Below are 12,165 nucleotides of genomic sequence, written 5' to 3'. Positions count from 1 at the left end.
CCTTGGAACACAGCATTTCAGACATATATTTGTTGTTATAGAAGTCCTGTTACCAACATGTTTCCACAGCCTCCAAGATGATGGTGGGGGGGAGGGTTCTTCAGTGTCTCCATTTTTTGAGTACAGGTCTTTTACATTCTTGGTTAAATTTATTCTAAGGTGTGTTTTTTTTGTTGTTGGTTTGTTTTTTTTTGATGTACTTGTAGATGGGGTTGTCTTCTTAGTTTCCCTTCTCATCATTCATTATTCGTTGTATAAAAATGCAGCTGATTTCTGGATATTTATTTTGTATCCTGCTGAATTCATTTATCAATTCTATTAGTTTTTTGGTGAAATCTTTAGGGTTCTCTATATACAGTATTATGTCATCTGTAAATAATGACAGTTTTACTTTTTTCTTTCCAATTTGGATGCCTTTGTTTTTCTTTTGCTTGTCAGATTGCTGTGGCTAGGGCTTCTAGTACTATACAGATAAGAGTGGTGAAAGTAGATATCCTTGTCTTGTTCCTGATATTAAGGGAAACACTTTTATTTTTTGCCCATTGACTATGATGTTGGATGTGGGTTTGTCATATATGACCTTTTATTTATTTATTTATTTTTCTTCTTTATTCATTTTTTAGAGAGGAGAGGGAGAGACAGAGAAAGAGAGAGAGAAGGGGGGGAGGAGCTGGAAGCATCAACTCCCATATGTGCCTTGACCAGGCAAGCCCAGGGTTTCGAACCAGCGACCTCAGCATTTCCAGGTCGATGCTTTATCCACTGCGCCACCACAGGTCAGGCATATATGACCTTTATTATGTTGAAGTATGTTCCCTCTACTTTGCTGAGAGTTTTAATCACTAAATGGGTGCTGGATTTTATCAAATGCCTTTTCTGCATCTATTGATATGATCATGTGATTTTTGTCCTTATTTTGTTTATGTGGTGTATCACATTTTATTTGTGGATATTTACCAATCTTATATCTTTAGAATAAATCCCACTTGCAGATAGTGTTTGATCCTTTTAATGTATTGCTGGATTTGGTTTGTTATTTTGTTGTTGAGGATTTTAGTATCTATGTTCATTACGGATATGGGCCTATAATTTATTTTCTTTGCAGTTTCAATTTTTTTTTTTAATTGATTTTAGGCCCTGGCCGGTTGGCTCAGCAGTAGAGCGTCGGCCTGGCGTGCAGGAGTCCCAGGTTCGATTCCTGGCCAGGGCACACAGGAGAAGCGCCCATCTGCTTCTCCACCCCTCCCCCTCTCCTTCCTCTTTGTCTCTCTCTTCCCCTCCCGCAGCCAAGGCTCCATTGGAGCAAAGATGGCCCGGGAGCTGGGGATGGCTCTGTGGCCTCTGCTTCAGGCGCTGGAATGGCTCTGGATGCAACAGAGCGACGCCCCAGAGGGGCAGAGCGTCGCCCCCTGGTGGGCGTGCCGGGTGGATCCCGGTCGGGCGCATGCGGGAGTCTGTCTGACTGCCTCCCCGTTTCCAGCTTTGGAAAAATGAAAAAAAAAATTGATTTTAGTGAGAGAGAAAGGGAGAGAGAGGGGGAGGAACAAAGGAGATGTTCTTGTATGTACTCTGACCAGGGACTGAATTGGCAACCTCTGCCCCTTTGGGACAGTGTTCTAACCAACTGAGCTACCAGGGCTTTTGTAGTTTATTTATTTATTATTTTTTTACAGAGACAGAGATAGACAGGGACAGACAGACAGGAACGGAGAGAGATGAGAAGCATCAATCATCAGTTTCTCTTTGCGCGTTGCGACTTCTTAGTTGTTCATTGATTGCTTTTCTCACATGTGCCTTGACCGTGGGCCTTCAGCAGACCTAGTAACCCCCTGCTGGAGCCAGCGACCTTGGGTCCAAGCTGGTGAGCTCTTTGCTCAAGCCAGATGAGCCAGCGCTCAAGCTGGTGACCTCGGGGTCTCGAACCTGGGTCCTTCTGCATCCTAGTTCGACGCTCTATTCACTGCGCCACCACCTGGTCAGGCTAGTTTCTTTATTTGATTTTGGAATTAGGATAAGGCTGGCCTTGTAAAAAGAGCTTAGGAGTTTTCTCTTCTCTTGAATTTTTTGGAGTAGTTTGAGGAGAATAGGTGTTAGTTCTTTGAATATTTGATAAAATTGACTTGTGAACTTGTGAAGCTATCTGGTCTAGGACTTTTGATTGTTGAGAGTTTTGTTTTGCTTTGTATTTTTCTGAAGCTGGAAACGGGGAGGCAGTCAGACTCCCGCATGCGCCTGACGGGGATCCACCTGGCACGCCCACCAGGGGGCGATGCTCTGCCCATCCGGGGCGTTGCTTCTGTTGTGACCAGAGCCACTCTAGCGCCTGAGGCAGAGGCCATAGAGCCATCCTCAGCACCCGGGCCATCCTTGCTCCAATGGAGCCTTGGCTGCGGGAAGAGAAGAGAGAGACAGAGAGGAATGAGAGGGGGAGGGGTGGAGAAGCAGATGGGCGCTTCTCCTGTGTGCCCTGGCCGGGAATCGAACCCGGGACTTTTGCACGCCAGGCCAATGCTCTACCACTGAGCCAACCGGCCAGGGCCTGATTGTTGAGAGTTTTTTGATTACTGCTTCAATGTTTTAAAAAATTATTTTTAATTTATTTTTTATTCAGTGAGAGGAAGAGAGTCAGAGACAGACTTCCACATGTGCCCTGACCAACATCTACCCGGCACATTTTTAATTAAAAATTTTTTTATTTATTTTATTTTATTTATTTTTTTTTTTTTGTATTTTTTTTTTTTTCTGAAGCTGGAAATGGGGAGAGACAGTCAGACAGACTCCCGCATGAGCCCAACCAGGATCCACCCGGCACGCCCACCAGGGGGCGATGCTCTGCCCCTCTGGGGCGGCGCTCTGCCATGACCAGAGCTACTCTAGTGCCTGGGGCAGAGGCCAAGGAGCCATCCCCAGCGCCCGGGCCATCTTTGCTCCAATGGAGCCTTGGCTGTGGGAGGGGAAGAGAGAGACAGAGAGGAAGGAGGGGGGATGTGGAGAAGCAGATGGGCGCTTCTCCTGTGTGCCCTGGCCGGGAATCGAACCCGGGTTCCCCGCACGCCAGGCCGACGCTCTACCGCTGAGCCAACCGGCCAGGGTCTATTTTTTTATTTTTTAGAGGGGGAACAGAGAGAGAGGTAGAGGAGCAGGAAGCATCAACTCATAGTCATTGCTTCTTGTATGTGCCTTGACTGGGGAAGCCCAGGGTTTCAAACCAGCAACCTCAGCATTCCAGGTTGATGCTTTATCTACTGTGCCACTACAGGTCAGGCCATTTTTAATTACAGTTGACATACATCATTATACTAGCTTAAGGTATATACCCCAGTGTTTAGACATTATATAATTTACTAAATGATCATTCTGATGTCTCATACCCATCTGACACCATACATAATTAGAATATTATTGACTATATTTCCTATGCTATGTTTGTTCCCTAATAACCAGTTTGTACTTCCTAGTCCCTTCATCTTTTTCACCCATCTCCCCAACCCCCTTCAAAGTGTTTTCTGTATTTATGAGTCTCTTTCTATTCTGCTTGTTTCTTTATTTTGTTTTTTGTTGTTGTTCAATTGTTGATAGATATGTGTTTATTGCCATTTTATTGTTCATATTTTTATCTTTTTTTTTCCTTCTTAAAGAAGACCCTTTAACATTTTATGTAATACTAGTGTGGTGGTGATGAACTCCTTTAGCTTTTTCTTGTCTGGGAAGCTCTTTATGTGACTCTCAATTCTAAATAGCTTTGCTTGGTAGAGTAATCATTGTAGGTAGGTCCTTGCTTTTCATCAGTTTGACTATTTCTTGTTACTCTCACTGGCCTGCAGAGTTTCTGTTGAGAAATCAGCTGATAGTCTTAAGGGAGCTCCATTGTAGGTAACAAACTACTTTTCTCTTGCTACTTTTAAGATTCTCTCTTTGGAACTAGATAGAGGGTGGCGGAGGACAATCTGACTTTGGGCGAGGGGTATGCAACATAATTTAATGACAAAATAACCTAGACATGTTTTCTTTGAATATATGTACCCTGATTTATTTATTTATTTATTTATTTTTAATTTTTATTTATTTATTTATTTATTCATTTTAGGGGGGGAGAGAAACAGAAAGAGAGAAAGAGAGAAGGGGGAGGAGCAGGAAGCATCAACTCCCATATGTGCCTTGACCAGGCAAGCCAGGGTTTTGAACCTGCAACCTCAGTGTTTCCAGGTTGACGCTTTATCCACTGTGCCACCACAGGTCAGGCGTACCCTGATTTATTAATGTCATCCCATTACCATTAATAAAAATTTATTAAAAAAAAAAAGATTCTCTCTTTGTCTTTAACCTCTTGCATTTTAATTATAATGTATCTTGGTGTGTAGGCCACTTTGGGTTCATCTTGTTTGAGACTGCACTTGAATTTAGATGTTCGTTTTCTTCATATCCAGGGTAGGGAAGTTTTCTGTCACTTTTTCAAATAGTTTTTCAATTTCTTGCTCTCTTCACCTTCTGGCACCGCCATGATGCAAATGTTGGTACACTTGAAGTTGACCCATTAAGAGGCATCTGTGTGTCTAGAAGATTTTCATCTCTTCTTGGTGGACAGAATCTCCACTAATTTTCACAGCCTGTTATTATGTGGATACCTTTTTCCAGCTGTGGTGCTCTGGGCTTGGGAACCTGGCTTAAGGTTGTGACTCCATGCTTCTTTCACACACCAAGCTGATATTCTACTGTTGAGCCAACTGGGCAGGACCCCATGCTTCTTGTGGGCAACCTTTGCAGCTGAGACATCCCTCTGAAAAATCTCAGCTGCTGCTCATGGGAGTGGGACGAGTTCTTTTTCTCTTTGCCCTTCTTACCAGTATTGATGTGGCTTCTTTTGTAAATGCTTGGTTATAAAGTTTTTCTTCAGCTAGTTGTTAGTTGGTTATTCAGGTTAATTGCTCTATATTTTAGTTGTAATTCCAGTTTGGCTGGGAGGAGGTGAGTGTAGCTTCTACTTAACTGTTGCCACCTTAGGTCTAACCCACATATTCATTCTATTTATTCATTCTGTTCTATGCTAGGCACTGTGCTAGGTATGGGGACTTTGACGGGCATGATTTTTGCTCTCACAGAGCTTATAATTTAGGAAGGACAAAAGAATACTAGAAAGGAATTACACTGGCTATTGGGTAACAAGTATTTTAGTATCTATTGCTGTGCAGAAACCACCTGTTAGATATATTTTCTTTCAGTACTACCAAGCATTTCTTCAATTCTCAGCATATACTGACTAGGTGCTGTGCAATTTGACTCAGTTCTGACACAGTCTACCCGTGGAGATAGCATGAGATCCCACTGGTTTCAGGGCTTAGTCCCACAAAACTACAACCCCCCTGCCTTCACAATGCTAATCAAATATTCAAGTTGTCACCTGTGCTTCTGACTAACTAGTGATAGATGAGAGGGTCCTATGACTCTTCTGGGTTTGATTAATTTGATAGAGCAATTCATAAAACTTAAACATTTACTTAGGTTTTCCTTAATTATTAAGTTTTCCTTAAGTTTATTAAAAAGGATACTGGTGAACAGCAAGATGAAGAGGTATGTAGGGCAAGATTCAGAAGGGACCCAAGTGTGGGAGTGTCTGTCCCCATGGAACTGGGGTGTATCACCCTCCTGACATCAGAATCTGTTCAAGCTGGAAACTCACCATATCTTCTTGTTCAAGTGTTTTTCACAAAGCTTAATCTGTAGGCCCCCTTCCACCTTCCCATTTCCAGAGGTCAGTGGATAGAACAGAAAGTTCAACCCTCTAAACTCTCTTTCTCTCTCTCTCTCTCTCTCTCTTTTTTAATAGGGTCAGAGAGAGAGAGAGAGATAAACAGGAACAGAGAGAGATGAGAAGCATCAATTATTAGTTCTTCGTTGCGACACCTTAGTTGTTCATTGATTGCTTTCTCATATGTGCCTTGACCGGGGGGCTACAGCAGACCGAGTGACCCTTTGCTTGAACCAGCGACCTTAGGTCCAAGCTGGTGAGCTTTTGCTCAACCAGATGAGCCTGCGCTCAAGCTGGCGACCTCGGGGTCTCGAACCTGGGTTCTCTGTATCCCAGTCTGACGCTCTATCCACTGCACGCTGATCCACTGGTCAGGCTCTCTTTTTTAATGTTTATTGATTTTTAGAGAGAGAGAGAGAGAGAGGAACATCGATCTCCTGTATGTGCTGATTGGGTATTTAACCTGCAGTTTCTGTGCTTTTGGATGATGCTCTAACCAACTAAGCTTTCCAGCTAGGGCAACCCTCTAATCTCTCATTCCTGGTGACCAGTTCCATCCTGAAGCTATCTAGGAGCATCTCATTGGTTTATTGTTGTTACTCCTGAGCCCAGAGTTTTCTTAAGCATCTGTCGATGTTGACCATACGGTCTGCCTGGACTTGGCTTATTTATTTATTTTTTGTATTTTTTCTGAAGCTGGAAATGGGGAGAGACAGTTAGATTCCCGCATGCGCCCGACTGGGATCCACCCGGCACACCCACCAGGGGCGACGCTCTGCCCACCAGGGGGCGATGCTCTGCCCCTCCGGGCCGTCGCTCTGCTGTGACCAGAGCCACTCTAGCACCTGGGACAGAGACCAAGGAGCCATCCCCAGCGCCTGGGCCATCTTTGCTCCAATGGAGCCTTGGCTGCAGGAGGGGAAGAGAGAGACAGAGAGGAAGGAGGGGATGGGGGTGGAGAAGCAAATGGGCGCTTCTCCTATGTGCCCTGGCCGGGAATCGAACCCGGGTTCCCCGCACGCCAGGCCGACGCTCTACCACTGAGCCAACCGGCCAGGGCCTCCTCATTGGTTTAAACTAAAAGGGGGCTTCTTATGAATGACAAAAGCACTCCTATCACTCAGAAATTTCAAGGATTTTAAGAGCTGTGTGCTTGAAATGGGGAAGAATAAATATGTATTTCTTACTCTAAATCACAGTATCACACCACTTCAGCATTGTGGCTTAAAACAGTAATGACTTATTTCTCATGACCCTGAATTCCAGGGTTAGGAATTTGGATAGAGCTCATCTGGTTCTTTTTGCCCAGTGTGATTCTGTAGGAATCATTGATTTGTCTAGTGGTTGGCCTGGGCTCAAGGGTTCAATAGGGTTTCAACTCATTGATCTGGCACCTTGATAGTTTTCCACGTGGCCTCTTTCCTCCAAGTAGTGTCTTATTTATTATCCAGGACTTCTTCACTTGGTTGAGCTCTCCTGCAGGACATCTTGAATTTATTTACAGCTTGGTGGTTGGCTTCAAGATTGAAAGTGGAAGTTTCCAGGCTTGGAACTGGTACATCATTGCTTCTGCTACGTTTTGTGCTCAAAACAGTTCATAAGGTTGGCCAAGATTAAAGGGAAGAAAAATACGTTCTTATCTCTCTCTCTTTTTTTTTATGTGACAGAGAGATAGAGAGAGGGACAGATGGGAACAGACAGGCAAGAAGGGAGAGAAATGAGAAGCATCAGTTCTTTGTTGCGGCACCTTAGTTGTTCATTGATTGCTTTCTCATATGTGCCTTGAGGGGGGGGCTACAGCAGACCGAGTGACCCCTTGCTCAAGCCAGCGACATTGGGCTCAAGCTGGTGAGCCTTGCTCAAACCAGATGAGCCCGCGCTCAAGCTGGCAACCTTGAGGTATTGAACCTGGGTCCCAGTCCATTGCTTTATCCACTGTGCCACCACCTGGTTAGGCATGTTCTCATCTCTTGGTGGTAGCATGAGTGGACGATAGGAAGAAATTGATGGCTACTCTGTTTGGAGATAATCTATCACAGGCAAGTAAACTAAGTTAGTTATAGAGTCCTGATTTGGGACCAACTGTGGCAGTGCAGGGAAGTCACTAGCACTTGTGTTTGCCATGTGAATGGGAATGGGCCATCATGAGACTCCTTTTTTTCTTTTCTCAGGTATGTGGATGAAAAAGGGGCCACATAGTAAACCTCCCAAACTCAGGGGAGGCCAGCATGGCAGGCCCTACAAGCTCAGAGACTGAAAGTAACCACACAGGATGGTCTGAACATACAAATTCCTAACTAAAAACGGATCATGGTGGGTAGTCACATCCTAGGCCTGTAGCTTCCGTGACAAAGGTCAATCTTTACTTTAAGTGAGCCTGTCTTTTGTCTTTTTGCACGTAATATAGCATACCTTTGGAATATATCAGAGTAATTCTCTTTTTCAGACCCCTCAGGGCACACTCACCAAACCAGAGCAGGAGACCACAGAACCTCTCATTGTATCTTGGTTCCTGAATACCATCTCTGTGTACTGTAAATGTTAACTATTCTGTACTCACCAATGTGGAAGTATGTGCCTCTCTCCATTTTACTCTTTATTCAATCTCAGAGATTTCCCAGCCTTGCTTTTTACCACCCCCTTAATTGACTACCGATGAATTTCATGTAACCACCCCCTTACGTCTGCTTTTATTCTAGTGTATAAAATAAGGTGCAAAACTGACATTCTTGGGTACATTTTCTCAATTCGTTGAGATTTTGTTTCTTGACAGTTGTCGTTAGTTTGGTTCAAATAAATGCATAACAATTCTCTCTAGCCCTGGCAAGGTATATCAGTGGATAGAGCGTCGTTTCCGGGGTACCAAGGTCATGGGTTCGATCCTGGGTCAGGACACATGAGAAGTAGCCAGTGAGTACACAACTAAATGGGGCAGCTAAGTAAAACAATGTGTTGATGCTTCTCTCTCTCTCTCTCTCTCTTTCTTCCCTCCCTCAAATCAATGGAAAAATTAAAAAATTTTCCTCTGCGGATTTGAACGTTTCTTTTTTATATCAATAGGTGTGTTTGTGTCACGTTTCATGTTTGACAAAAGGGAATACACAGTCACATTCTCTGTTGATTATATATTTTTAAGATTTGTATTCTGTCCTAATTGCCAGAAAAAAGTAAATTTACTGTGGCATCTCTTATTTTCTGATAGTTAATTTTTCTTACTTTGACAGAGTTGATAGTTTTGTGGTATAAATACATAGTAGCTGAATTTATGATCTAATTTCAGTTGGTACTTGATCAAATTTAGTGATCAAAGGTTCTAAAGTCCCTTTTTCTTTCAAAAACTATGTAGATAAAGGTCTGTAAGGGAAGGAGTGAGAATTTTTTCACTTTTTTTTCTCGGTCTCATTCTTTAATGTCTCCTCTACCTTTGAGGAGATGAACATTAAAATCGTAAAGCAAGCAGATTCCCAGTTGATACTGTAAGGCAGTGAAACATTGATTGAAGGCCTAATACATAAGAGACTAGTATATAAAATAGGAGAGATACCGTATAAGAGGTTTCATTTTAGGCTTTTAGGGAGTTTCCTATAGTAATTTCAGAATCTAGACTCTCTTGGCCTAGCCTGTGGTGGCGCAGTGGATCAAGCATTGACCTGTAATGCTAGAAGGTCACTGATTCGAAACCTTGGACTTGCCAGGTCAAGGCACATTCAAGAGGCAAGCAATGAACAACTAAAGTGAAGCAGCTATGAATTGATGCTTCTCTCTCCCTAGCCTTCTTCTCTCTGTAAAATCAATAAAATTATTTAAAAAAAAAAAAAGAATCTAGACTCTTGAGCTAGAATGCCTAGGTTTGGATTCTGAATCCACCACTGATAGTGTGACTTGTTCTCTTGGGATCTCATGTACCACTGTGAGGATTGTAAGTGAGTTACTTTATGTAAAGTACTAAGAACAGTGCCTGGGACATGAAAAACACTGAAAATATTAGTTATTATCTTAACCATTGTTGTTGTTTTTTTCTAGTGACAATGGTAAGATGTTTAAATGAACTGGCTTAGAGACCTCTGTAGTAGACAGTCTCAATTTGCCTAGAAGAATTTGTCTTTAATTTAATTTTTATTATTGCCATTTTAACTTTTTGTTATAGAAGGAAGTCATTCTAATACAAGTGTTATAATTAAATAGTGACCTTTTAATCCTTGTGGTAATCTCATATACATACTATGTGTACAATAGTCCTCCCCATATCCATGCTTTTGTTTTCTATGCTTTCAGTGACCCATGACCAACCACAATCCAAAAATATTAAATGGAAAATTCCACCCCACTTTACCTTATCACTTAGATATATTATCACCTTATATCGCAAGAATAAGAAGGATGAATACAGTTCAGTAAGCTATTTTGAGAGATACCACATTCACAACTTTTATCACAGTATATTGCTATAATTGTTTTATTTCATATTAGTTGTTAAACTCATATTGTACCTAACTTATAAATTAAACTTTATTATAGGTATAGGAAAAAACATATAGTATATAGGATTTGGTACTCTTTTTTTTATTCATTTTAGAGAAGAGAGGGAGAGACGGAGAGAGAGAAGGAGGGGAGGAACTGAAAGCATCAACTCCCATATGCACCTTGACCAGGCAAGCCCAGGGTTTCGAACCGGTGACCTCAGCATTTCCAGGTCGACACTTGATCCACTGTGCCACCACAGGTCAGGCGGTACTATCTATAGTTTCAAGCATCCATTAACCCCCTGGTGGAATCAGCTGTAGTACATTTTAAAAATGAGAAAAGTGAAGTACAAAAGGTTAAATAACTGACCCAAGAAACCAGGAAACCTTCATACACTGGGAAAATGAGTTGGGATTCAATGAAGCCAGTATAATTTTAGGGCCCAAATATCACTATACTATCAAATTATGAATAAAAAATAACTATTACTTAAAATTTCTCTATCTAGGACCTGGCCGGTTGGCTCAGTGGTAGAGTGTCGGCCTGGCGTGCAGAGGTCCCGGGTTTGATTCCCGGCCAGGGCACACAGGAGAAGCGCCCATCTGCTTCTCCACCCCTTCCCCTCTTTTTCCTCTCTGTCTCTCTCTTCCCCTCCCGCAGCGAGGCTCCATTGGAGCAAAGATGGCCCGGGCACTGGGGATGGCTCCTTGGCCTCTGCCCCAGGCGCTAGAGTGGCTCTGGTCTCCCTAGGTGGGAGCCTTTGATTCTAGGACAACTGGGGGGGGGGCAGAGCATCGCCCCCTGGTGGGCATGCCGGGTGGATCCCGGTCGGGCGCATGCGGGTGTCTGTCTGACTGTCTCTCCCCGTTTCCAGCTTCAGAAAAATACAAAAAAAAAAATTATCTATCTAAATTTAACCACAATTAGCACTTTGGCATGTTCTGGGTTATTCTCTAGTAGTGTTCACAGTAGATACACGGTTCAGGTAATAGTTATTCTACTTTCAGGTATGTTTGACTTTAGAATGTTACTTGTTTATAGTTTTAGATTTGTGACGTCTTGCCCCAAATGCCCTGCTTTTCCCTTTTTAAATTGAATTGTGTTTCTTATTGTTGGGCAAATGAGTTGTAAAATCTGTATTTTCTGGTTTTGTTCACTCTTTTCGTTAAAGATGGTGCTGCCCTTTGCCCAGGTGATAATATTAATGCCTTTCTTGCTTGGTTATGCTAATGTGTGCTAGAGGAAAGGGTTGTCCCGGGGAAAGGTTTTAAAAGGAGGAGTTAGGAGGCCATTTTAGAGAGACCACGTTGTTCCAGGGAGAGAGTGGTCACGTACTTGTAGAGAGGGTGAGCCCATACTGTAGCAGGGCAGAGAGAGGCCATGTGGAGGAGAGGAGGCAGCCAAAATGGAGGCAAAGAGGTGGGAGCCTTTGATTCTAGGACAACCCGGATGAGTCAGTGGCTTTGGGTGCCCTGAATGGAAAGGGAAGTGTTTCCCGCTGTGTGTATTTACTCGCTTTCCGGGTGCAAGCTAGAATTAAAGGAAAATGGACCACCAGCTTTTGGCTCAGTTGTTTCTTTACGATGGATCTGAATTAAACCTGAAACCTGCGTTGGCCAGGCGGCTTTGATGGTGGCCGCAAATACTGGTTTTACACTCATACTTTAAAAAAAAAACTGAGTCATGTTTCTCATACATTTTTAAAAAAACATTTTATTTATTTATTTTAGCGAGAGAGAGAAAGAGAGAGAGAGACAGAAACATCAAGTTGCTCCTATATGTGCCCTGACCCGGGATTAAACCGGCAACCTCTGCACTTTGGGAAGGTGCTCTAACCAACTGAGCTATCCAGTCAGGGCCTGCTTTTCTAAGTGCAGTCTAATTTAGGAGTCAGGAAGAAGCTGTATAGAGGCAGGCATGGCTGCTGGCTGGGGTGCTCACCTTTTGGACTTGGA

At 43.0% G+C, this 12,165-nt stretch overlaps 1 protein-coding gene across 20 annotated transcripts in view; it reads left to right on the top strand.

Moving 5' to 3' along the window:
- The window catches only part of AMBRA1 (autophagy and beclin 1 regulator 1), a 237,122-nt gene that overhangs the window by 38,814 nt on the left and 186,143 nt on the right, over positions 1-12,165 (top strand). For 7 of the 20 annotated variants that reach the window (XM_066251422.1, XM_066251424.1, XM_066251420.1 and 4 more), the window contains one exon: positions 7,918-8,059. The exons of 12 other annotated variants lie outside the window; for them this stretch is intronic. The gene's annotated coding sequence lies outside the window, so the exon portion shown is untranslated. Of the gene's footprint in view, positions 1-7,917; positions 8,060-10,448; positions 10,470-12,165 lie in introns of those variants that run through there. One more of the 20 variants, XM_066251429.1, reaches the window with a different exon arrangement.

This window comes from Saccopteryx bilineata, chromosome 1 (genome assembly GCF_036850765.1).
Source record: "Saccopteryx bilineata isolate mSacBil1 chromosome 1, mSacBil1_pri_phased_curated, whole genome shotgun sequence".
Taxonomy (NCBI): Eukaryota; Metazoa; Chordata; class Mammalia; order Chiroptera; family Emballonuridae; genus Saccopteryx; species Saccopteryx bilineata.
The sequence above is the reverse complement of the archived record's forward strand: the minus strand, read 5'-3'. Positions and strand labels throughout refer to the sequence as shown.